The sequence below is a fragment of the Patagioenas fasciata genome, chromosome 1 (genome assembly GCF_037038585.1).
Source record: "Patagioenas fasciata isolate bPatFas1 chromosome 1, bPatFas1.hap1, whole genome shotgun sequence".
NCBI classification, from domain to species: Eukaryota; Metazoa; Chordata; class Aves; order Columbiformes; family Columbidae; genus Patagioenas; species Patagioenas fasciata.
Window position 1 is genome coordinate 115,405,517 of NC_092520.1, and position 26,587 is coordinate 115,432,103.

General features: G+C 35.4%; 1 protein-coding gene across 3 annotated transcripts in view; it reads left to right on the top strand.

Moving 5' to 3' along the window:
- The window catches only part of NLGN4X (neuroligin 4 X-linked), a 177,497-nt gene that overhangs the window by 134,526 nt on the left and 16,384 nt on the right, over positions 1-26,587 (top strand). The gene's annotated exons all lie outside the window — the stretch shown is intronic.

Consider the following 26,587-nt stretch of genomic DNA (forward strand, 5'->3'; position numbering starts at 1 on the left):
AGGCCATGAGCAGCCATTATTCATGGGAATAACTAGGAGGAAAGAGAGATCTCAAAAAGGACACATGAAACGCCACTAAAAGCTGTCCAGTTCTTATTGCCTTAAAGCTCAGTATGTTGTATTCCACCTATTCTTTCTTTCTCCATTGTTTTGAAAACAGCGACAGGAACTAAAATGAAATCGTAATACTTAAAATTACTAATTATGTGTACTAGGGAAAGTTATGTTTTACCAGTGCTGTTGGTAAGAGGAAGTTCTTACAGGCTCTTCCCTGTGTCCATGACTCTTTAGATATGAAATGTTAATAATTTATTGCTGTTTCACGTTCATATGTAGTAGCTTTGTGATTTTTTTTTCCTTGGAATTCTGAGGGGTATAGTCTTTATCTGTAATGGGACCTGTACAAATCCCTCAATGTATTGTAATAATATTTCTGCATTATTTATTTATACTATTATTTCTCTGTCTCAGAGTTCTCTTCCAAATTGTTGCTTTTATATTAACCTTTCCCATTGACTCTCCTCAGTCTAGGCCTGAGCATGGCTGCTTCCTTCATGTTATTGCAATTTAATGATATCACAAATATTTTATATGAAATGTAAAATACATTTTATATAAGGGATAATACTATATATGTATCTCACTGTATATGGTGTCATTATGATTCCAATATTTCTTTGGAATTTTTGTCTAATATGAACATATTCTTTTTCATTCTTCAGTTCCTATGATCTCATGTACCTGTGAAAATGTTTATACTGGCAAACTTTACTGAGGAAGGGATATTGTTCTGTGGTACTTCTCATGAGGTCTCATAGGTTTGGTTACTGCTGGAGGAGCCATACTATTTAACTCTGCCTTTTGGCTTGACAAACAGGCTGCCGTTGGAATAGTTGTTCCTGTAATATGGATGTGGTTGCAACTGGAGAAAACAGTTTAGTATACTTTAGTTTTAGACTAATCAGGGTAATAAGTAATCGAAATATCTCTTCTCCATTCAAAACTGCATCGCAGTCTGATGTTTTTAGATAAAGCCTAGTTTCCTGACAGATGGTAAACATTAAATTTACAGGTACTGGATTTTGCATTTGGGAAACGGTTCCTACAAGGCTTGCAGTCTGATTTTGCAAACAATTAAGGCTGTGAGTGGGTCCATTGATTTCAGCAGACCTAAGTATGTGTGCAAAGCTATCCTTGTCCATACATATTTGTACAATTGAGATTTAAGCAAGTTCTCTGCCTCTAAATAAATAAATAAATAAATAAATAAATAATCAATCATTAAAACCCGACAGAACAAACAAACAAACAAAAAGCCAAAGCAAAGCCACATTATCATAGCTGTGTTAAGATCAAAAGGTTCCGGTAGTTCTTCGTTTTAGCATTTTATTTTTCTTCACGCAGGAGGCCTATTAAATCTTTGGTTTGGTTTTGGCTCTGTTTTAACTTAATCCCTTTGCATTCTCATAGGTATGTTCTTTTTACAAACCTTGTGAGGGATTTAATAATTAGGCAAGTGCATGTAAGTTCCACTATGAACTGTTCAACTTAAAAGATGCAATAGGTGAGTCTGTGCTGTTGTCTTAGTATTAAATAACCAGGTACTGAAAATGCTGGTCACAAATTCATTCTTTTATCTTGCTTGTTCATTCCATGACATTTCTCCACATCCCTTGGTTTCTTGTAAAAGATTAGTTAAAATCCAGTTTAAGATGCAGAACTGAACCATATGTTTAGTGATTTACACATGCGGTCTCACCAGTTACTGTCTTAATAATTGTGTCTTATAATGTAATGACTTTTTTTATTATTTCACTTCTCTTTCTCAAATAATCTTTTAGAAAAGGGCTAATTTGTGTGTAAAATCTATTTTTGTTGTTGTTGTTTACTTCAGTGACAGGAAGAATATATAGATGTGAATATTCATGGCATAGTGACAATGTAATTATATTGTTTTATATTCATGGATAGTAGTAAGATAGAATGTGTTACATTGTTTCTATTATAAAAAAATATTACTTTTGAGGGAATATGGTCTTCTCTAACAGCAATCAATTCAAACTCTGATTTCCCCTCCTGAAATATGTTGCAAACTTAGTCTATGATTTTTTCTCTTGGTTTCCCAGAACATTGATTCATTTGATATAAAAATCGACTCATCATTACAAAAAAAAAAAAATCCTCAGTTACCATTTTAATAAGTAACACAGAATCCATATAAAAAATGCCAGGAAAACTAGGTTAGCTGTAGCATGCATTCAGAGGAAATCATATGCAAATCTAATATGCCCTTGTTATGAAACTTAACACTTTTTGTTTTGAATGCAAATACCAGTTTGTGTTGCTGTGATGAAAAGGCAACATCTCTCAGAGATTCTAAGAGAAGCACAATTCTGACAGAACTGTTGATTTAATACTATGATGGAAACCTCTGAGCCGCTATCCTAAATGAACTGTACAGGACAACATGAAAGGACAAATTGCTCCCTGATTGTTGTACAGGTGACCAAAAGTTACCACATGAAAACCACTCTTGTCACAGAGTAACAGCAATATACATTCACAGCATTGTGATCACTTGCACGATAAGGACATCAAATTCAGGAAGCTGAACTGAACACATCTCAGTCCCTGGTCTCCAGTATAATTAACAGTGTTAGGGAAGAAAAATTTGGTCAAGAAAAAACCTAGCTATGAAATTGTCATGGTCCATTCGGTGATGGACTTGTGATGATTCTTTTACCTTGATCTCAAAGCGCAAAATTAAGGCAACCAAAATGCCAAGAGGTTATAATTCAATCAAACAGTGTTACTTTATTATTTTGCCCATAAAGAAGCATCCAATAGTGAGAGAAAGTAAGAAAAAGGAAAAGGGAAGAGAAACAGGGAAAGAAAAAGAAAAAAGTGGGAATGAAGATTGCTTTACCACCAGACGAGTTCCAGAGTCATCCCTCTGGTCTGTGGTTCCATAGAGTCCTGCTGGTCCTCCATCATGGATCAGGATCCTCTAGTGGGGAGATCTCAACAGTGTCCATTCAGGAGTCATCTCTCACGCTTCTTCACCCCCCCTCACTCCCATTGTTTGAGGCCAGTCTCTGCCTTGGTTTTGCAACCCAGGCTTAAACTGCCCAGACTCGAAAGATCCATGTTTCTTTTGCCAGCACTTACATGGCCTGCATTCTCTCTGGTCCATTGGGTGGCCTCAGGACCCTTGGTGAGCTTCTGGGCATGTTCTTTTTTGTTGGCCAGTGTTTGAGGAAGCAGGTGTGGGACAGGTGTGACTGAGGTTGCAGGTGAGAACACATCTTCTGGACAGCAGCTACTGTCCCTGGGTCGAAGAGACCCTCATAACAATCCCTCTTAGGAGCCGGGGGCTGGTTTGGCTGAAGCAGCAGGCGAAGTCCATACAGCAACCATTCTAACCAGCAACCCCCCTGAACTGGAGAAACTAGTGCAACACAATGCTTTTCCTCGGGCCTCTCTCCAAGTCATTGTCCATGCGTTCTTTTTGTCAGGGCCTCAGTTTTCTCAGTTCCTGATGGTGATGGTCAGGCCAATACTGCTCCATCTTGAGACTGACTCTTACAGAAATAAAATAAAATAACTGCATATTAATAGAAAAACTGCATGGAAATAAGAACTGTTCATTCCTTGTGAGAAAAGGAGCTTCCACCAATCTATAAAATTGAAATACTTAATCAAAGGTTCAAATCTGATGAGTGACTTCTTATTCTAGGACTTCGCTTAGCATCACCAGTGTAATGCTAACTCTGTAAGGACACTGTATTCCCCAGTAACTACTACCTGCAAGTTCATATCTAGCTATACAGAATCACAGAATCAAAGAGTGGTTGGGGTTGGAAAGGAGATCATCTAGTTGTCGAGGTTTTGATTGTGGGATGACAATAAAACCGTGGCAGAAGTATTGTTAACCTCCTCCTCCCCACCACCTTCCCCTTTCAGCCCCTCCCTCTCCCCCCTTCCCACTAAGAACAGGTGATCAGGAGGGAAAGGACAGAGAGAAGAGAGTTGGAAAAATTAAAAAATGTTTTACTAATGCTACTAATAAGAATAGAGAAAATAATACAAAAATATACAAAACCAATCTTGAAAGTCCCAGCAACCGCAGAGCCGGCACCCAAAGTCCTGAATTGGACTCTGCAGCCAACTGGAGCTGGATTCAGTCTCTCACTAGGCCTCAGTTCGCAGGGACAGCTAGCAAGGTCCTCTCCTAATGTCAGCCATGAGGAAAACGGATGAAATCCTTGTGATCTCCCATTTTTATAGGAAGTATTCACATGAATGGGATGTTATACTCAGTTGGTCAGTTTCTTGATCCCCAATTTCTCAATCCCCAGTTTCTCATCCAACACACCTGCCAAAGCAGGTTCATCTAGAGCAAATTGCAGAGGGTTGTGTCCAGTTGGGTTTTGAATGTCCCCAGAAAAGGAGACTCCACAGCCTTTCTGGGCAGTCTGTTCCAGTGCTCTAGCACCCTCAGAGTAAAGTTTCTCCTTGTATTCAGATGGAACTTCCTATGTTTCAGTCTGTGATACCATTCAGTTGTACATAGGAGCTTATGTCTCATTTTTAATGGATATGCAGAGATTTAAAATGAGTCATCCATTGGTCCTAGATATAAACTTCAGTTCCCTTCTTTATCGGCAGACTGGAAGATAATCTGGGTCCATTGAAATTGTGACAATATAGCCCCACAGCATCTTCAAAGTTGCATTTCAGTAGCCAAAGGTGTATTTGATGAAATAAAATAATTCCTCACTTAAATTTTAAGCTACTAAATATACTTTTTAGTGGTGTTGCGTCAACATCATGTACTAATCATTAGATTAAAGTGTTGTTGTTACTTGCTCTTAAAAAAAATAAAAATGCATGATTTACATCTCATTTGAATGTGTCCCACTTTAGCTTTTAGTATTTTTGTTGCTTTTATGACTATTTTTTGCTAAATAAGTGAATTTTTGTGATCAGAAGGCTATTTTTACATTGTGATAAAGTCATGTCTCAATTTTCTTTTCACAAAACCTCAGCAGACTTGCACTCCAATTCTAAAACAGGAGTGTCAAACTCATTTTCATTTTTAAATGTAACTACTCCTACATTTATACAGTCCTAAAATGACATTCGGCCTTTTGAAGGTAACCACAAGGCTGATGTCGCCCTCAGTGAAAATGGGCTTGACACCCCTGGTCTCAAGAATAGGGTTACTTTTATTAAATGTGTATGCCTAAAACATAGTAGATATTTATTATCATTGATTTTAAAGGGACTCCTAGAGGACTAATTCAGCTCTCTACACCGGCAACATTTGAAAATTGAAGAGATGAATCCAATTGTTTTTTTCTCTGTCATTTTCCTGAGTTGCTACATTTTTTGCTTATCCCTCATTCACACTCATAATCTTTTAAAATAGAAAACCTCAGGATAGATTGCAGTGTTCTTAGTAAGGATGAAGTCATCCCCTTTTTCTTACAAACTGCTTCCTCTTTCTGTATCCAAAGATAACATCACTCTATCACACTGGAGTCTTCAGTTGCACTAAAAAAAAAAAAAAAAAAAAACCACAAAAAAAAAAACAACAAACAAAAAACAACCAAAACCCAAAACAGACCCCTGGGGCATTTTCAGTCATTGATTTGTAGGGTACTACCCATTGCTTCTCTCACAGTAACATACATTCTAAAGCTATGGTTTCCATTCCTTGTTCCAGTATAAATCTGTGTTTTGCTTTAGATAAAGAGTTTTTGTTTGAAGAAAGAAGAACAGAATACTAAGTGGATTTGTATCATGCTGCCCGGGTATTTTATCCTCATTGGATCAGTCATCTGTTAAATTTATTATCAGCGTTTTTCTATTTACTTTTAGATCATTGATGAAAACATTTGCTTTACAACATGCTGAGTTTAGGGCTGGGAGCCACGTACTTCTTTATTCTATTATTAATTTTAAAAGTGGTTTTCTCTGTGTCTTGGGCTTTCAGTTTCTCTGTTCCAGTTTCTTCAATTGTTAAATGAGGATAATTCTACACTCTAACACTCAAGGACATGGTGCCAGTAAAGTACAATGACCTGGCACAGGAGAAAAAAAAAAAAAAGCCATTGGAAAGAGAGAGGAGGTGAAGAGAAGTCAGGAAGAAGGGAGTGAGATAAAATGAATCCTACCACAGAAATTAAGATGTAGGCCTATACCAAATAGAGGGTAGTTATGGCGTGACTGAAGAACATTTATACAGGCTCATACATCTCTCCTATAGCCACCTTTTCTACCAGTCCATTTTTCAGAATAGCAAAGCAGTGACGACTCATACACTTACTGTACTTATTGCAATGTCAATTATCTGGGCGATACTAGAACAAACAGTGACACAGTCTTGTAGTAATAAGTTCCTTGGTATTAAACTGTCAGAAGAGGTATATATATATATGTATTTTATTTTTTTTTCACCAAAATTTACACCATTTATTTAACCCGAATTGAAAAGAGTATTAGGTTCTTCAAAGTTTAATGCAAACAGGATTTTTTTAAAATTCAAGTTATGAAGTGAGGGTGTTGGGAACCTGGAACCACAAGAGAACTTGAAACCTGACACTTTCAGATTTTCAGCTCTATGTATAGCTGAAAATTTCTGACAAATGACATGGTTATGACCTAAAGCTTAAGACCCCAGAAACAATAGATGTGGTGCACTAACAAGGAACTAAAAATTCTGAAACCAGCCTATGAAAATTAAAATTCTTATATCCATCTGTCTTCTTATTATGTGTTTTTAGATTTATGCTTTTTTTTTTTTTCCTTTTAATGTATGTGTGTGTGTATGCTAAATATTTTAGATCAAACAAACTTATTAAAAATACTCTGAGCTTCTGTTTGGGAGGTTAGGTATTTTCTTATTCTGATTTTCATTCTCAGGCACAGTATTAGACAATACGGATAAATATATCCATGCACTGATGTTACATGCCTGCAGCTCTTTCAAAGGAGGGTACTAATGTGATGAAAAATCTTGGATAAAAACAGGAAAAAAAAAAAGAAAAAAACATGAATGGGCTTGATGACCTACTTACAAAAATATTTGGGGACCTGCCATGAAATAGTCAGGGAATGAAAAGAGCACCATAAAAATTCTGCATCCTATTGGGAGTTCTGATATCTCAGTAAGAATATTGGTACAAAGATTTGTTGTCACAAACTGACAAATAGTTCTTGTGAGTCATTGCTTTGATCTCAAAGTAGAATGGAAACAAAATTCTCCTTTTACATAATGTAACGAATTCAGCAAATGATGACAACAACTCACCAGTTCACATAAAAGAACACTCACTATATTCAGGCTGCTTTAAAAGTTCCACTAATTGTTAGGCAAATACCAATTACCACTAGCTGTTTTACCACTATTCAAGTATTCCGTACACATTTGAAATGCAAAAGAAAGCACTCTTTATCTTACAGATAAAAAGCACTCAACAAGTACTTTTTGTATATCTATATCTGTATACGTGTGTATATATATATCCTACAGTAAGCAGTGTTAGAAATTATTTCTGGAGAGATTATTTTATTTGTTCGTAGTGATGTCAAGATGTTTATTTGACAGCCCTGCCTTTGAGTTACTTGTACGTGATTAGATGCTCAACTCAGACACTATCTCCACGGACCTTTCAGTTGCCTGACTCCACAGTTAGGATCTATTCTACAAAAATAAACTGTTTAAGTCAGCAGTGGAATCAATGAAGACAGCAGCTCTAAAGACCTTAGGAAAAACTGGCTTTTTCTAAAATAGGTTTCTGCTAAGTTAAGACAAAGTAACCATCCTATAGAAAGGAGACACCACCAGGAGCCTTCCCCTTAGGCACCAGTTTGACTTACAGGCAGTGTATAGAAAGAGCTATTTCTCATCTTACTCTGAAAGTATTCACCCAACATGTGGAAAACCTAGTTCATAGACTTACTCTGCCCCAAAGGAAATATTGCAAGTGGCAATAGATTCTAGTCTTTCTGCTAAACTGGGTAGCTAATCAGAAAAGCTAGAAAAGTCATGGGGCCATAAGACAAAGAGGCAAAAGGAAGCTATGTACATGAATGATTTACATTTCAAGAGAAAAGAAAATAGTGGGATCTGATTTATTTATTATTTTTTGTTATTATTATTATTTTCCACATTTCATTTCCATTACTGTTTTACTTCCCATGGGGGGAAAAAAAAAAAAAAACACAACAACAACAAGCAAACCAAAACAAAACATCCACAGTCCAGAATGTATGTTCCACAGCGTTCTCCCAGTTTAGCAATTTGTTGTCATTAAATTTCCTATTTCTAGCAATAATACCACTGAAAGGGTTGAAACATTTGATAAAAGACAAGTTGTTTGGGTTTTTTATTTTGATTGTTACTAAACATTGCATGCATATATATATATTCTAAACACATGCATATATATATGTATCTAAAAATTTCACTGGAAACCATTATGTACAGAAAACATACATAGGGCAAAAAGGTACAGTTTGAATTAAAAACATAAAAGAGAATTACGATTTCTGCATAACAGCAGTAAGAAGGTATGCAGTTCTGCAAGCATATATTTGAAATAATGTGTTCTTCTATTATTTTTTATTTTATGATGAACATTTTGAATAAGAAATACAAAACCCGTATTCTTTTAATAACGTCCCATAACGTAAGTTGGAAAATAAAATTTAATCTAATGTTGCGTGTTTTTCAAGAATGACACTTTGCATCACCTTTACATCCAAATAAAACTAGAGCAGGTACATAAAGCTAGGAATTTTGAACATCATAGCTTATTCTCCTCTTTATGCCAGCAATCTAGTGAATGAACACAATAATCCATTTACAAAATTAACTGGTGAAATGCTTTGAATGTGAAAGACCATAAAATCCTGCTAGAGTTGTAAGTATCTTCAGTAAGAATGCTGTTGTCACAACATATAAAGCAATGGCAGCAAAAAAAAAGGGCAAAGAAAAGTAAGGGAAATAATAGAATAAAGAATAAGTAATTTTCATCTGTGATTGCTTTGTTTGTTCATGTGTATTAGTTATATAAAGTACCCTTCTGTTCTGTATCTAGGCAACACAAAATTGTTCCATTTTAATAAAAAAGTATGAGACTTATTTTAATAGGCACATGCTGCAAAAGAAATAAATGACATGTTTATCCTTCTGTTAAGGGTAAAAAGAAGCAAAAAGTATATTTTTGAATAAAAGGTCAACAATTAGATTTGCAAAATATTCAACAAAGTACAAGCATAAATATGAAAATACCTTTTAATTTTGTCTCTAATAACACAGCATGAAAACAATTTTGTACAAAGCTACTGTCACTTTCCACTTCTCTTCACTGGGAAGAATAATTTCATTCCTATCAGTGCTATATGTAGGCAGATCAGAAAGAGCTATTTCTGGGGATCCAAATATGAAAACAAATTCACAACTCTTTTTTCTTCCCAGGATTATTTAATATGTAACACTTTATTGCCAGTATTCTTTATGAGCAGCATAGACTGGGGGGAAAAAAAATAATATTCTGTCTGGTCATTCCAAGACATTCTTCCTTCTGCTGACCAATAATCTAGGGACAGATAACATGCAGTGAAAGTGCTTTTAGTGTGATTGATGGTAAGTTTTTTTGTTAACTTTCAGAGGACTAGAATCTCTTGATTTTGGGATTATGTTCTTCAATACATGAGAGTAGAGAGAAATATGAAGTTGATTTAATTTTGTGCAAGCACTTTTCCTCTCTTTTCTTCAAGCTTCTGTATTCCTGGAATCAAAGGATAGGAACAACCAATAATCTCTGGCTTTCTGTAGAAACCAGCACAAAATGCTTAGCTAAAACTGCAGAATTTGAATTCTTAGTCTTTAGAACTGGTTTCTAAAGAAACAATTATTTTTGTTACATTGTTTGATTGAAAGTAACAAATAGAAAATGATCATTTTTACAATACTATTTTGAAATATTCAAAGCACAAATACTGAACAGCTTCTAACCCTTTTTTTCCTCTCCAAAATAACTTCTTTTTCATAATCAGAAGAGTTCAGGATGGAAACAACAAAAATCCATGTATTCAACATTTAAATTTCATAAAATAGGATCTATAAGTGCAAATTCAGAAGCAAGTTAAACTTTTCTGTATATTTAAAACATCTTTTAGGACTTTCTTTCTTAATCATTTACAATCTCAAAGAATATGAAGTCATCAGAATGGTTCCAGAAAACAAATATTTTTGGCTTTATACTCAAATTTAATCAAAGCTTCTCAAGCTTCTCAGATACATTTTCTGCTACGGGAAATCATTTCAGAATATCTGACTGTATGACACCTGAGTAATCTACGTAGAGTCTGGAAATGGTCACATTACCTTTTATAAAATACTTCCATATTTTCTTTTGCTGCAGATATATTTTTTCTTCATCATTTATGCCTGGTACTTTTGGGTGATAATTATAATATTTTACAACTATTTTGCTAGATGTTGAACCCCCACAGCCTCTTAGAGAGGATCTGAGTTAAGTTCTATATTTTGAGGATCATTTGAAGTAGAAATTAGTAAAGAGTCTCTTCTTTTACTAGTGATGCGGCACATGTGGGCGTATTGAGCATTTGCTGCTTTAGCACATGCCAGTTAATGCTAGAAGGAAAGATGGACTGATTCTGGAGGAATAAGAGACATGTGGGAGACTTTGATAGCATGTTTCATTTTTTGTAAAAGAAGTGATAGTGCAAATTAGGATGTGAAATACCATAGATTTGAGAAGCATGTTAACTGCTGTCACAACCTTGCCTAGCCCTGACAGACAGCAGCAGTCTTTCCAGCCATCCCTCAGACCTTTGCTGCTACCCAAGAGAATTCTCTGTAATTTCCATCTTCCTCCTATTTTTTTTAGAGAGCAGTTGGCGATCACCTCCTTCCCTGCTCTTTCAACACCACTTTGCTGGATTGGAAGATGAGTCCCATCTGATACGCTTCTGTGGATGCTTCTGTTACTTGCCTCTGGTGGTACATATCAGGAGGTGTTGAGGCTGCTCTTGCTGTGCCCTTGGGGATTAGTCCCATTAAGGTCCTCTTGTCAGTGTGAAGAGTGATTCCTTCAGTGGCAATTCAGAGCAGTAGTGCAATTCAGTGCTTTAATTTGCTCTCTAGAAAAGGTGGGGTTTTTTATACTCTCTTCCCTCAATAACTATAGAAGATTTTATGAAGATTCATATTCCTTTGGAAAAATTCTCCCCTGTGAGTAGGATACTCCTACTATTTGTATCTCTGTCTGAGAAGCTAAATTCTCAATATCATTGTGAGTACTTTCTAGAAATAGATCAAGGATTTTTATTTTTTTTTTTAATGTGTTGCTTTGAGTATAACAACAGTGTGCGCTGGGGAGAGGAAAGGTATCCCCCAAAATAACCTGTGAGAGTAGGGGTTTGTTACTGCATTGCTTACAGTAGTTTCTCAGAAATCAGCAAAAATTATTCCATCCTGAAACAAAAACGAAGAGCTAGAGCATAATTTGGAGATATTTAGGAACCCCAAAATATATTCTAAAGCCAATTCTAGTTAAATTCCTTTATTTCAGTATGTCTAGCTGTCTCACATGGTATAAAAATCACGACATGGCTACATAAACAGTGTGATAACTAAAACCATTGGGCTAAGAAAAAAAAAATAAGATTTTCCTGAGATTCATAAAAAAAGATTTTTAAAACTAGAGAAGAAGAATTTATTATTCTTAGCCTTTATAATGATTTTGTGCTATAAAACATATATTATTAATTAGAGAAGCAAGCACAGAAAAAAAGTACCAAAACCCCAAACCAAATGCAAATATACTAGTGGGGAAAATGCCACATTACCTGGAAGATTAAATTAAACTAATCTAATTGTTGTTTCTTTTTCTAAATTATGAATGTAATTATTGAAAATCTAATTCCTCCCAAAGGCCCAGAGTAATTCTGTTAGGAAACCACTTAAGAGAAGGAAGTTTATGTGATGCCTATGAAATGATGGCTGTTGTAGCGTGAACTTGGCTACCAACAGGTGACTCATATATTTCTTCCATGTTATTTTTAATGGTAAGCTTTACCTCACCTGCTGTTATAACTTAAATAAGGATTCAAATCAAAACAAACAAAAAAACCTCGAAGAAAAGCACCAAATACATGAATAATTAGATACAAAGACAAAAATACTGCCAAATAATTAAAAAGTAAACAATGAATAAGACGGTGTCCCATCAGGAGCACATGTTATAGAATAATTGATTCACAAGTCCTGCCCCCCTAATTTATTTTTATGATTATATTTTTATTTATGTATTATGATGATACTTGTAATTTATCCTTATATGTGGTATCATTGAGAATAAGTCTAAGTGACTGCCCTGTAAAATTTTCGAAGTGATAAATAATTTAGAACTAAGAATTGTAAAGTTGAATTAGGAGTATATATATCTTCTAAATCGCCAGATATTGGTAAAGAGTGGTAGAAAATAACAATAATATTTCACTTGTTATGATAACACGATAAGGCAAAACTGATCACAACCTTCCAAATTTATTCAAAGCTTTGCAGAAAACTTATGATATAATGTGTTGAAACAAAAACAAAACAGTAAGTCCTTGTTTTCATTGATTTGAGCATAACATGTTATTATATTCAAATTTTTTTCTTTTTTTTTTTTCAAGTTATAGAAATGACTCGCATTACCAATAAAGCCCACCTAAATAATGACTCTATTTTATGAAAGTTGTTATGCAAACATCATAGTTATAGATATTTAGCTGGATGTTTCTTCAGAAATGTTCTAAATTAGAGTTGTCAAAGTATACTTTAAAATATTTAGGATGTCTGTGTGTAAATGATTGCATTACTGAGGCTATGGAAGTTATAAGAAAGGGATTATATTTGGATTTTTTTGTTGTTGCTTTTAAGATGAGTAATTGTGGCACATAATAGTTCTACTGTCATGGTAAACTCCTCCTTATAAACACTAATTCAGAATATTCCATGTGCTTGAATGTGCAGCAGAAGTGATTTGGTTAGCTTTGTTAGAACTGTGAATGCTGAGACACATTATTTAAATCCATTACTTTCTCACGGGGGATTCAGGATGTGCAAAACCAATCTGAGACAATCTATTTCAATATATTCTGTGGACTTCAGTGTCAAAGACCTAGAAAAGATAGTTCTGTCAAAAACTTTTTTAAAAAAAATGTAAATTTGCATATAGGACATTTTCTTTTCAGCAGAAGTCACAAAAAAACCCCACAACTCAAACCTGAAAAACATGAATATATTACTAGAAGTTCTATAATTCTGTTCATGTAATTCCTGAAATCTTTCCTTAGCTTATTCAAGTCTTCTAAAGCTCAATTTTGAATACTAGATGTGGACAGAAGTGCAAAACACTTTTATCTTTCTAAAAATTTCATTTTAACTATTTCTGAAGCTGCTTAGTAGACCACTCAGCACAGGCAATATGTACAAGACATGTGAGGCATGTGAGATGCAGTGTCAATGTTCCTCTCATCTGTGTCTTCTGGCATTGAGCTGGTTCCTGAGGACCCTATATATCAGGGAAAGAATGAAGTTTAAGCTTTATCACAGCCTAGTTAACTCCTCCTGTACCTACAGGGTTATAGAGTCTGACTTTGGGATACAGACACCTAAGACATGTTGACCAGACTCGTGGTGAAAAAGATTAAGTGCACACACTTGTGAACCTCCTAAACACTGTCATTTTGGTAAACTCAGTGACAGAATTCACAACCTTTGCAATCTTCTTTAACAGTTAGTTTGGATTAAACAAAAAGTAAGTTTAACCATTTATCCAGCATGTTAAGAAGGAACAAAAGCTAAAACACCAGAAGATATTTATTTTTCTTCAAACCTTTCTTAAAAACTGATGCCAAAGGAAATTCAATTTTTACATATGCCCATACCCTCTATTATATTTGAAAAAAAAAAACAATGTTCTATGTAATCTACTGCTTTAATACATCATGGGGTTTTTTAAGTGAAATACTTTGCATCCACTGACAGGGTTCTTCAGCGGGCATTTTAGATATTGATTAGGAAAATGCATTTTAAGGGAGCATTTAGTAAAAAAAAAAAACCCTTAGTAGATCAAGATAAAGAATTATGGATCATTTACTCTGGTTTAAAACTATTTGTGTTATGCCTTTTTCAAAGGGGTCTGTATAGTATAATTGTTAATAATTTTTAGAAGATTAATATAGTATATGTAGTATAAAAAGACTTTTAATAATAGTCTCACTTTTCAACTTTCTTTTTGACTCTCAGGAATTTTATTAAAGGTTTTGTGAGTGATTAGTCACAATCATACTTCTTAGTGGTGTGTACCACAAATAAATAAAACAAGAGTATTATCAGATTTTTTTCAATAAGAAATGAGAATGTAATTACCTTCTCAGAACAACCATTTGTTAAGAATGAAATAATGGAACATTCCTCATAATTTTTAATAATTCACTATTAACTTAAAATATATACTCATGGTTTGATGATTTAAAAATCCACCACACTTCACATCATGAAAATTCAACTCTCATGTGAGCCTAAACATGGCATTATTTATGATGCAAAACAAACGTTTCAATTAGTAGTAGAATTCTTTCTGAAATTAAAATCAGAATGGAAGGTAGATAAATAGTGCAAATGTTTTATTTGTGCAGAGTCAATTTAGTTTTTCTCTCAGTACCATATGTACTTGTTTTCTGTGGTTATCAACAACCAGCATTTTTCTTCACCACTGTTCAAAATACGGTTTTGAAGAAAACATCTAGAATTGATCCATAACCAATCAATGGCTCCCACACATGGCACTGATGAGTGTCCAGGCTTCAAGCCAGCCGAATATTACCAACACAAAATCTCTTTCCTGAAAGAAGGGTCAACTGGGATGCTTTTTTCATCATAGATTAACTGGCACTGATGCAGTAGCTTCTGGCTTTCAAATGCTGCTGAGTGAATAATCACTGTTGCATTGGGCCAGGTACAGTTGTTGTGTTCCAGTTCTGTGCTTGTAAGCATGCTCTTCCTCTGTAAGCTTAAGAAAGGAAACAGCAGAAACCACAAGTAACAGAACTGAAATTTGTGGACATATAATGAGGTGCTCTGTTTGTGACCGATGTTTTTCTCTCAAATAAAAGGTTATTTGCCATTGTAGATGACAATATGGTTATTCTTCATTAAAACCCTAAACTCTGAAACAAAACATTATGAAAAAAAAAAAAACAAAATTCTAACTGGAAAATGAGGCGTTTGTACTTTTCATCTGCTTATAGTTATTTCCTTTTTACCTGAAAGAGGATAACTTTAATTCTGAAGCTAGTATTCTGTATTCTAGGTGTAGAATATTTTACTGTCTTTTAATATTTCTAGCTAAAAAAAAAAAAAAAAGAGAGAGAAAAAATACACTTCATTTTCAGTTTTATAGTCTAAGCTCTCTAAATGTTATGCATCATATCCGTGTTTTGGGAAATGGACATTATACCTGAGAATGGGAAGCAACACAACCCAATGAAGTGTCATTATATCATCTTCTTGCAACCAAGAATGGTGCTTAAGAGGATAAGAGAGTCATCCATGGAGCAGAAAAAAAGTGATACCATTGCTAATGATCGCTTGTTAACCATCACCCTCTTCTAAGTGGTCAGTCCTCATAAGAAGTCTGCCATTTGAAATCACTTAGCCTTTTATAATACATTAATGATGTCAGGCTACCTATTAGGAAAATATTTTTTATTAGATACTGCACTATCTGCCTTACATTGTCCTACTTTTTGCATATAAAAGTGCTTACCTTTGCAAGTAGTCCTGTTAAACTAAATACATTTAAATATTTATATATATTCGTTATTCAATATGTGTTACTCCTCTGCTTTCTGATATTTTGCTGCATTCATTCTTCCAATTATACATGACGTCTTAAGCTCACAATGAGACACACAAGAAAAATGTGGACAGAGGCACAAAAATTCAGCTTCCGTTTGAAGGATATGCATTGCAGTTTGGGGACAAAATCATAACTGACTTTAGTTTTCCTGTTGATAGTGAGGCCACTCTCCCATCAGATCAGCTCAGTGGAAGTCACTTTGTGCCAGCTACCTGCATGTCACTGAAACATTATTGAGGGTTTTGATCATTGAAGATTTTTCCCAGATCATCTGTCCTGTATGTTTCAAGAAGGATGAATGGTGCTGATCTGTGAATCCCTAGACAGTGCTAAGGGTGTTACAGACACACCTGCAAGGGTCCATAATTAACCAGAAACTAGAGTGACCCTTGACACATGTGTTTGTTCTGCCAATCCAGAGAATTAGCGTTATCCTACTTCTATTTCTTCACCATTCATTGAATCTCAGCTGATCTCCCTGCAAGGAGTTCTACAAGCTGGATGTTACCTGTAGGGTATCTGTTGCATCAATATGCATCTGCCTTGACTGCACTGCATTCACAGAATCAAAGTTGCTCCACTGTTTTTATTAGATAACAAAACAGTGCTATTTTAGTTAGTTATTTTATTTACAGAAATACACAGTTCCAAGTGTGTTTCCAGTGGATGTAGCGAGCAGGTAGTTAATTAAAGTTTCAGGTAAAACACATTGGGTGAAAAGATGACAACAGTAAGATGTGCCAGGGGAGGTTTAGTTTGGACATCAGGAAAAGGTTCTTCACCCAGAGGGTGGTGGAGCACTGGAACAGGCTCCCCAGTAGGGTAGTCACAGCCCCAAGCCTGTCAATATTCAAGAACAGACTGGACAACGCCCTCAGACACACGGTGTGAACTGTGGGGTTGTCATATGCAGGGACAGGAGTTGGACTCAATGATCGTTGTGGGTCCTTTCCAATTCAGGACATTCCATGATATATGATTCATTCTAGGATGAGATTAATCAGCATAGGCTACACCAGGTATTTTTCAGTCTCTTCTGTGAAACACACATGTTTTTTTTGTTTTTGTTTGGTGGTGGTGTACTTGTCATTTTGTTGTTTGTTTGTTTGTTTTTGTGGTTTTTGGGTTTTTTTGTTTGGTTGGTTGGTTTTGGTTGGGTTTTTTGTGGTTGGTCGGTTGGTTGTTTTGGTGGGCTTTTTTGTTGGTTGGTTTGTTTGTTTTTACCTGGCAATGACATTCTTACAACCATTGCTTGATTTTATCTTGATTTGTTTTGGTTTTAATCTGGCTGTTTATAATGCATTTAACAAGTCTTTTTATTGGACACACAGTTTTATTGATTGTATTTTGTCTAATGGTAGGTTTAACTTGTGAATGTGTGGGTAAATAGTAAGTAAGAAGACAACAGGTCAATGAATGTGTTCTGCAGTGTTTGTTGCTGACACCTGTATTTCCTATTTAAAAAAAGTCTACATTCGTAACAATTGGCAAAAGCTTCTTCAGTGACACTTCATATAGAGTGATATGCTTCTCATAATAAATAATGATGGTAGAACTGAATGTTGAAAATGTCTTCAATCTCTAAAGACTTAGATGACATTCATTGCCCCAACCTCATTGCACAATAACTTCACAGCATTTTACAATGAACAAGGCAAATATAAAAGCAGTTAAGGTGTCATGTACAAATTTCAATTAGCTTCATTAAAACTATTTCATTGTAGAAATATCCTAATGGCTTAACCAAAGGAAACATGTTGTTCTCCCTAGTGCTCTGATAAATTTGTGCTCTCTAGGAAGCTTTTCACTGTTTAGAGATGTGTATAAAAACAGGTTTTAAGTCTTGTTAAAGTGCATCCTATTGTCTTTTCTCATTCTCTTCCCCCTGTGGTCTTATGAGCATATGCTATCCAGGATATTTTCTAAAGGCTTTTATGTATTTAAGACTAGATATTCTTCTGAATTGCAAAGAATTCACTTTTGTTCTCTGTATTGAAGCAATATAGAAACAAATAATAATAATAGTCTTACTTCACCCTCTCTCTGACCTATTCTTTTGTACTACATGCAGTAATGAGATGTTCTTCCTTGACAAGAAGATACAGTTGTTTTTTTTTTCTTCACAATAGAAGTAATTTGAAAGAATCCATCAAGGTAGAATTGTAAGAGACTGTTTTCTCGCTTAAACCTGAGTGAGAAAATTGGATTAAAGACATCACTATCCTTTATGTTTTAACATAATCTATTAACTCATATGAAAACCATAAGATGAGTTGTCTTCACTACGTTTTTCTCTTCACGTATCATATCTTGTGTTAAAATTTAAATGAGTGTTATCTGGATCTGGGCATGGTAAGTAGACTTGGCATGCAGAAATTTCTGTGATCACTAGTTAAGAATAGCAGGGCATAGTTCTGCTTGAGTTGCTGCATATTAAAAAAATTTATTTGACAGTAGCACCTGGAAATTTCAAACCATTTTGCAGCTGAAAGAAAAGCATTATTTATTTGTTTTCAAGATGAAGAACTATCTGTGTAATATTATTTCTGCACAGACCCATACATAGCCACTCCACAGTTCTCCCTTTTGTCTTAGTCACTAGATGTCTGTCTCAGAGACTGTCTGCACAGAGTGAATACATACAGCAGTGATGCTTACTCAGTTTTGTGTGGGCTATTCATACTACAGAAAAAAAAAAATCAGCAATGTTTTTCTTTCTGCTAAATGTGTGCCAAGGACACCGTTACTCCATCTTGCATCCCACCATATTTGCAGTGAAGTTTAAATGATAAAGTTACACATAGTCAAAAGGAAAAGGAATTTATAGTTACACTGATTACAACCAAAACAACATCCAGCCAAGCATCCTGTCCCCAAACACTGCTGGGGATGTTTGGGGATGGTTAGGGAAGGGTAAATATAGGACAAACTTATATAATAATTCCCTCTAATACTCCTCTGTCCTCCAACTATTTATATCTCAGGGACTTCCTGAACCAACTCTGGTCTCCATGTACTCAATAATCCCCAGTGGATTTCATTTCACATTTGAACACTTTTAACATTTGAGTTCAGCAGATACACTTTTACAGTGGTAAATGTGATCTCTACAGACAAAAGCTGGTAGAAAATGTGAAGACTGCTATTTGCTTGCTGTTTGCAATTCACAATGCTGTTGGCATTTCACAAATTAAAACAAAAATGACATGACTATGTTTTGAAGCATAGACTCTTGTATCTTGTTCATATTGTTTATGGCATACTTCTGATCAGATGTGGTACAAATCAATTTTATTTGTGAAAATTTTGCCTTACAAACAAATTGTAGTAGGCTATACAGGTCTGGGCAGCAATCATGAAGAGGCGTAAGGATGAAAGAAATGTGAAGCCAGATGATACAGCAGAGGCTTTAAAAGGAAGAGACAAATAAATCAAACTGCACTTGTTTGTTGATTTTGTACAGATTTCCTGATAATTAATTTCTTGTGATATCTTGGCTGTACAATATGTTTTATTAAGTTTGGTATTAGTTTTTACATAAGAGCGGGGTCTCACAAATTAAACACTTCGTTTTTAAGAAAAACTGCAGGACAGAAGAAGAAGAGAAAGTACTTCATTTGCAGTGAAGAGTGCACCTCATTTTAAGAAGTACTTTTAAAATTGATTGTAGTAGCTACTAAAACGAATGATAGAATGAGGTTTAATCTTTCATTATTTATATTTTTCCCCTTAAATGGGAAAAGATAATAAAATATAACCAGTTAGCTTTCTGCTTTGTGGTTTTATTTAAATCTTAAAATCAGTGCAATTTATCAGTACCAAACTGTATCTGCAAATTTTGATACTATTTTGAACCAGTAAGCAAATACTGGCTTTCACACACCATATCAACCTTGTCAGTTTCAATTGGAAGATTTTATACTGTCTACTGCAGCATAAATTTAGGAAACACAAAACCAAAACAAAAAACCTGTCCTAAGAGCTACTAGAGTAGTACTAGAGTAGTGCAAAATATTCTTCCTTGAGCAAAGCAAGTTGTTTGGTTTTTTTTATTTGTTTGTTTATTATTTTTGACAAAAGTTACTGAAGTACCTCACCTGCAAAAAAATCACGACAGGAGAATGTTTTGCATTTGTAGTTTTTCTAGCTTTCCCTTGAGTTTCTAATAACTTACAGTCTGTTGCAGCCTGGCATGGACTACAGAGAACAATGTTTGCACCCATGTAACTATGCATATCAAATGGAAAATTTTAAGATTAGTGTTACATTAGCACATATCGGATCATATTTAAACTGAGAAAGTAGAAGAAACAAAGTAAATATTTTTCAAAAATATAACGTAGTACAAGTGTTTTTGATTGTTGTTACCACTGTTCCACTCTTCACATAGAACAGGCAATTTAGTTCCATCACACATGCCTTGTTATACAAGCTTCTCTTTACATCTGGTGGTGATATACGAATTCAGATGTCACTGCTAGCCAATTGGAAGGGATAAGTAAGGACACAGTGGAAAAAAAAGTGTAGCTCACTGTCTAGTATCCTGCTTCCACTGCATTGGGAACAAACAAACAAGAAGGAAGGGAGGAAGGAAGGGAGGAAGGGAGGAAGGAAGGGAGGAAGGGAGGAAGGGAGGAAGGGAGGAAGGGAGGAAGGGAGGGAGGAAGGGAGAGGAAGGAAGGAAGGAAGGAAGGAAGGAAGGAAGGAAGGAAGGAAGGAAGGAAGGAAGGAAGGAAGGAAGGAAGGAAGGAAGGAAGGAAGGAAGGAAGGAAGGAAGGAAGGAAGGAAGGAAGGAAGGAAGGAAGGAAGGAAGGAAGAAGGAAGGAAGGAAGGAAGGAGGGAAGCTGTCACAGTATTTTATATTTTTAGTAATTTGAAAAGAACGAGAAATCAGTGCATAGGAATAAAATAAATACAAATTGCTAAAAAATTGCGGTTATTTTGGTGACTGTATTTATCTCAAAGGCTGAAGCCTTAGTACTCAGGTCATGATTTACTGTATTTAACTTCTTTTTTTTTTGTTTGTTCGGTTGTTGGTTGTTTTTTTTCTTTATTTTTTCTTTTTTTCTTTATTTTTTCCTTTTTTCATAAGTACATGTGTTTAAATTATTTTTTTCTGTTCTTTTAAAATGAATTTAGTATTCATGACAATGGCCGGGTAATTCCTGAAAGATAAAACTCCCCTTTTCTACAGAGCTACTTCAGAGCAAAAAAGAGCAATGAAACATGTCCGCAAATAAAAACAAATTCCTCTTCATCTTCTAATGGCTAAATCCAGGAAAGCTGGAGTGAAGTTAGTGGAGTCACTCCATTATTTTTCATCTCAATAGCAGACAGAGCAGGGTCTGTCCTGACAGTCCATCTGTCCTGAACAACAGGAGCCATCAGTACTAGAGATAACTTTATTTTCCACGTATGGACTGATTCCACCTAAACTTGCCTAAAAGGTAGATGTCAGGTCTAAGATGGTCCTCTACATTTGTCTGTTTTCTACAAGAAAACCACAAACAAATAACAACAACAACAACCAAAAAAAAAAAAAAAAACCAAAAAAAAAAAAAAAACCACCAAAAAGCTTTAATGGGAAATCAACCAATCCAAAGCTAGATGTGTAAAAAGCTGAAGCTACTTTTGAGGGGTTTTTTGGGGTTTTTGGGGGGTTTTTTGTGTTTTTTTTTTTTTGTTTGCTTGTTTTGGTTTTTTTTTTGTCTCTCCACAGTAGTTATCAGGTTAGTACAAAAAAATACTAGCTGAGATGCAGAGTTTTTATGTGGCTGAAGTTAACAGTGATCCATACATCCTTCTGTATCTCCTCTGATCTGGAGCTCTACGTGACACAAAGATTTCAGTTATGATGGATGTTACTTCTTGACAAGTTCATGCTATTCTCTTTAAACTATCTATTCAATACCTTTTGTCAAAATAGTAGTATAGAGTATATTCCAACATCATATTTGGTATAAGTGAAATGAGTTCTAGTTAAGCGGCCTACTGAGTTATTTGCATATCTAAACAGGGTCCATAGCTGAAATGCTACTACACCTGAGCCTACTCCTTGCAAATTGAAATTCTGTGGTTGGATCAAGAGTGCATTTCCACAGAAAACTTCAGCGTTGTCACAATTCCCTTGCAAATTGTTTCACATTGCAGAGAGGTTCTGTAAAGCTTGGCCTGGCCTCCTCTACATGAACCTCAGCTGGAAGGTGTGTTTCACCTTATGCACAATGTCTACCAGTGGTCATTCATTCAGCCCATGGGACTAGACAAGAGTTAGGTCCTAGTAAAAAACAGTATGTGAAATGTGAACAGTGTGGACATGAGGTCCAACTATTCTGTTCTGAACTCACCGTTGCAGGTCTGCATCGTATGCTAATGTAGGGAAGGCCTCCAGCCACAAGACAAGGCTGGAGGTGGACAGAATGAAACTGCCTGGTTGGATTTTAGGTATTGGCCCCTGCAATTTTTCACTGTGTGTTCCCACGTAACATTTTAGTAGTAAAGGGGTAATATTACCACTGTTTTGTTAAGATTTTTTCAGTCTCTCGGTAAGATTGCCATGGCATAGTGAGAAAAAGAACTGTAAAGAAAGACCTAAGGATTTCCTCATGAGTTCTGTTTGTAGCTTAGTCTTCACTGCATTATCAAAACAGTGCAAGTGATAGCATGTAGCTTATGAGTCCATTCATTTTTAAAGGCTGTGGAAAAAGAAAATTCCCAGTAATTTCCATTTGTAGTCTTCTTGCTTCTCGACTGAGGCTAATCTAGTACATTAAAACTAAAGCATTCATCTAGAATGGTTCCCTTAATAGAATCAGAGAAAAATAAATAAAACTATTACTTTAGAAAACTCAATTTAAAGAAACATTACTTTTCTCTACATGAAATAACATAGAAAAAATGAGATGCAAGATTAATGACAAGTAATACAGTAAAACAAATTGAGAATGCTTTGGATATCTTTTTATAAAAGTAGGCATTTTTATGTATTTGTAAAGAATAAATCATCATAGGGAAAAGCTGCTCAATTCTTGTGTTTTAAATCAAATCAGTATCAAAGGAGTTTATTAATTTATTAATGACGTATAACTAACCAGCAGTTAGTGAGCTATACTTTCAGGATCTGTATCAGCAATACAAAAGAGAAACTACAATATCAGACACTTAAAACATGTTGGTAAACAGTTACAAATTTCTAAACATCCTTCTATAACTAATCCCAAAATTTTCTAATCACACACAAAAACACACAGAGTGAGGTGTGCACTAAGCCACCCTCAGGCTGCATGGGTCACCAGCAACCCCACTGGGAGGAGTGAAAGTTCTCCCATTCTCCATTTGGGACATATGGTTGTTCCAGCATCAGGCAAGCTCCTGCCACTCTCGACCATCCGCCAGCCCACAGAGGGAGAAAAACACCCCACAAGGCCCCCACACACACAAAGAGGCTCCCTGTGTGCCAGCCCACATGGACAGCCCTTGGGTGGGTGCAGGCACCCCACAGAAGGGTGCTCTGTCCAGGCTGGAGGGAGTTTGCCACTTCAGTGGCCACATCTTGCAATGTCAAACCATGTCCAGATGCTGCCCTCTTCCCATCTCCCTCTCTCTGCTTTTACAGATTGTTATGTTTCTTTTGCCTTTTTTGCAAGGTGACCTTTGCTTCAGATGACTCTGATTCCCTTGTTACTATTCAGTTTAGCTGGTGGTCATCTTTCCCTCTGGCACAATAGGTTTGGAGCAAATATCCCCTAAAGCAATTTAGGGTATTTCACTCAACACAGATGGGATACACTCACATTCCTCTTTTTCAGCTGTTGCTGTTTATGGCATTTTGCAGTGGAAGAGCCATGTGGTCACCTTTTCAAATCATTATTTGAGGGAGGACAGATTTGTAAAGTCAAGCACTGAATATTACTGTTAATACCTTTCTGTATCATTACGTAGAAAAGAAAAAAAAAATCTCTTTGTTTTCCATATTCAAGTATTGCCATTCCTTCTTGTGTTGCATTAGGTTAATGAGAATTTCTAGGTTCTATCAAAACCCCAACATAAGGATTTTCAGATCACAGAATGTGGTTCTAATTATGTCAAGCCATAACATAGGAAATATTCTTAGCTTCACTTAAAAACATCTACATAAAAGACGCAGAGTATAAATCCCTATCTCAGTAAAAAACTGCATTCCCGCTCGCTAAGGATTTTCAAGTGACACATGAAGATACCATTCTGAAATCTTCCCTGTGGTCACAGAAAAAAAAAAAGTAAATCTCTTAATGTTGTGTATTTCTGGACAAAGAGTTACTCCTTGCCTGAATTTCTTGAAATATCTTTGAACAAATATTTTGATCTGGTATTCAGAGCATGAAAAAAATACATCCTCATCAAGAAAAGACAGATGAATGAATTCATTTGAGTCATGTGGGGCTGACACTTTGCCATGATGATTAGTTTTTAAATTAAGGAAGTTTGTTCTTAAAATTAAAGAGAATCAGAGAGAACCGTGGAAACAAAAAAATCTTCATTTGTCTAACATCAGAAACTCACTGAATGCAGTTTTACTCAGTCACCTTTTAGTACATTTGGAAACAATTCAAAATCACAAATATCAACCAGCTTTAGCTTAATGCTGCTGGAACAGATAAAATTTGTTTAGGCTCTGAATATTAATTACTATACTACATTAAAGGTTACAACAGTCACTTTCTCCCAAAGAGGTCATAGTTCTGATTTAACAAAGTCTTAATTATTGAATATTATAGAACATTGCAGTGAGCTGCAGCAACAAAACCCGCAAGTAGGTTATTCTTTCTTTGACATGCCTCAAAAGATAATAAAGGCATGTGCAAAAGAGAAAAAACACATCTGTTAAAAACATTGAGGCAATTATGGATTAATAGTTTGTTTTTTTGTTTTTCTCATTGGTATAGAAACTAAAAAATAAGATGTTACTTTTATTTTAACTACTGTTCTTGCCATTATTAAAGACTTTTTAATGAGAAAGCCGTATCAAATGCTATTTAGCAATAAGGATATGATTCATATTACTACGATTGAAGCAACTGTATTATGAAAAATACAGGGACTCATCAGACACTTGCTGACATTAAATTCATATTAAAAATTAATAAATAAATTTGAGAACGATTCATTTGGGTGCAAGGTAATACATTCTATTCCATCATGCTTAACCTTGCATGCAGAAATATATGCCACCATAATGTAGGCCATACAGCATTCCATATTTAGAGTTCATTCTTTATATGATCTTGTTTTTAAACCTTGAGATTTAATTTTGCATCTCATTGTAGGAATTTTACCATAGAAAAGACTATGTAAATACAGGTGAATGTCTGACACATCCGATTTCTTCTCTTGCCTTTCCTTCTCCTCCACTTCCTCTATATTGTGAATCCCTTCCATCTTGTAAATTTTCATTCTTCTTCTCACTGACAAAATGTAATTAGAGAGTGCAAAGAGAGCTGTTCCTCTTTTCCAAAGCAGGTGAAATGTGCTGCTAGGCCTTTTTTAACCCTAGAGACCCCAGGCTTTCCTTGCAGTCCTTCATAGGAGCATGAAGATCTTGTCACAGCAAGCTAAGGTGGCTCAAAATTCCAGACTGTCTCATCTCAAACTGCTCCAGGATGCCAAATCTCCTGAGTCCTGGGGCTCTCTTCTGTCAGATTTGTCTTAACTGATAATTAGCTTGGAAATACCAGCCAAGTGATTTCCTTGTTTTGTCTTGATAAGCAGCTGTCAGCGGTGCCTAAATCAGTGATGTCCATCTGAAAACCTTCATATGCTGTGAAGTATTTCTATTAGACTCCTGACTTCCAGTTCTCTGACAGGAAAAGGTCTGTGGGAGTTAAAAGTAAGAGTGTGAGTACGTCTTGATGTGGTAACTTGGATGTAGCAGGTCTTAACTGTGAATAATAGGTAGCACAGATAACTGCAGTGTTTCAGCTTAGCTGGTTTCAGAAAAATGAAAATAATCTCGGTCCTAGTCTTTTGGTCACTTTGTTCTCAGTTGCAAGACAAGCAGCAAACGTGTCGTGCTTTGTTTGTAAAATCTGATAACCACAGTACAGGAACAAAAAATAGCAATGTGGCTTTCCCTGCAATTTCTAAGGAAAGAGGCAAAACCTGATTTGTTCAGATAAAATCTCCCAAGCAAAGGCTGAATTGCTGAGAATTTATCTGCTATCTTCCTAATGAATATCCTCTGTGAAACTGCAGTGTAATTTTTCCGTAGGACTTTTTCCTGTTACTTTTACTATTTTCTTCATCCTTCTTTTCCTGTTTCTGAGTATGTCTATACACATCATGAGTACAATAATTTAAAGAGCTATGTAGTTCAACAATTTTGATTCATTGCAAGAAACTTTTAAATTAATGTGTTAGCCTTGTTCTCAGAGGAAGACTTGGTATCTCACTTTTTTGAACACAGATTATTTCCTAAATTTTTGTACCTCACTCACATAGGGTTATCAAATATTTAAAATTTTCAGTCTGTATTGTTGTATTGATAAAGAATTATTTCAAAAAAAGGAAATAATGATTTTTCACAAATGTGACCTCTTCAGTAGAGGAAAATAAAGCAAAATCAAACAGCCTACGGAATGATTTCCACTGCCTGCACTGGA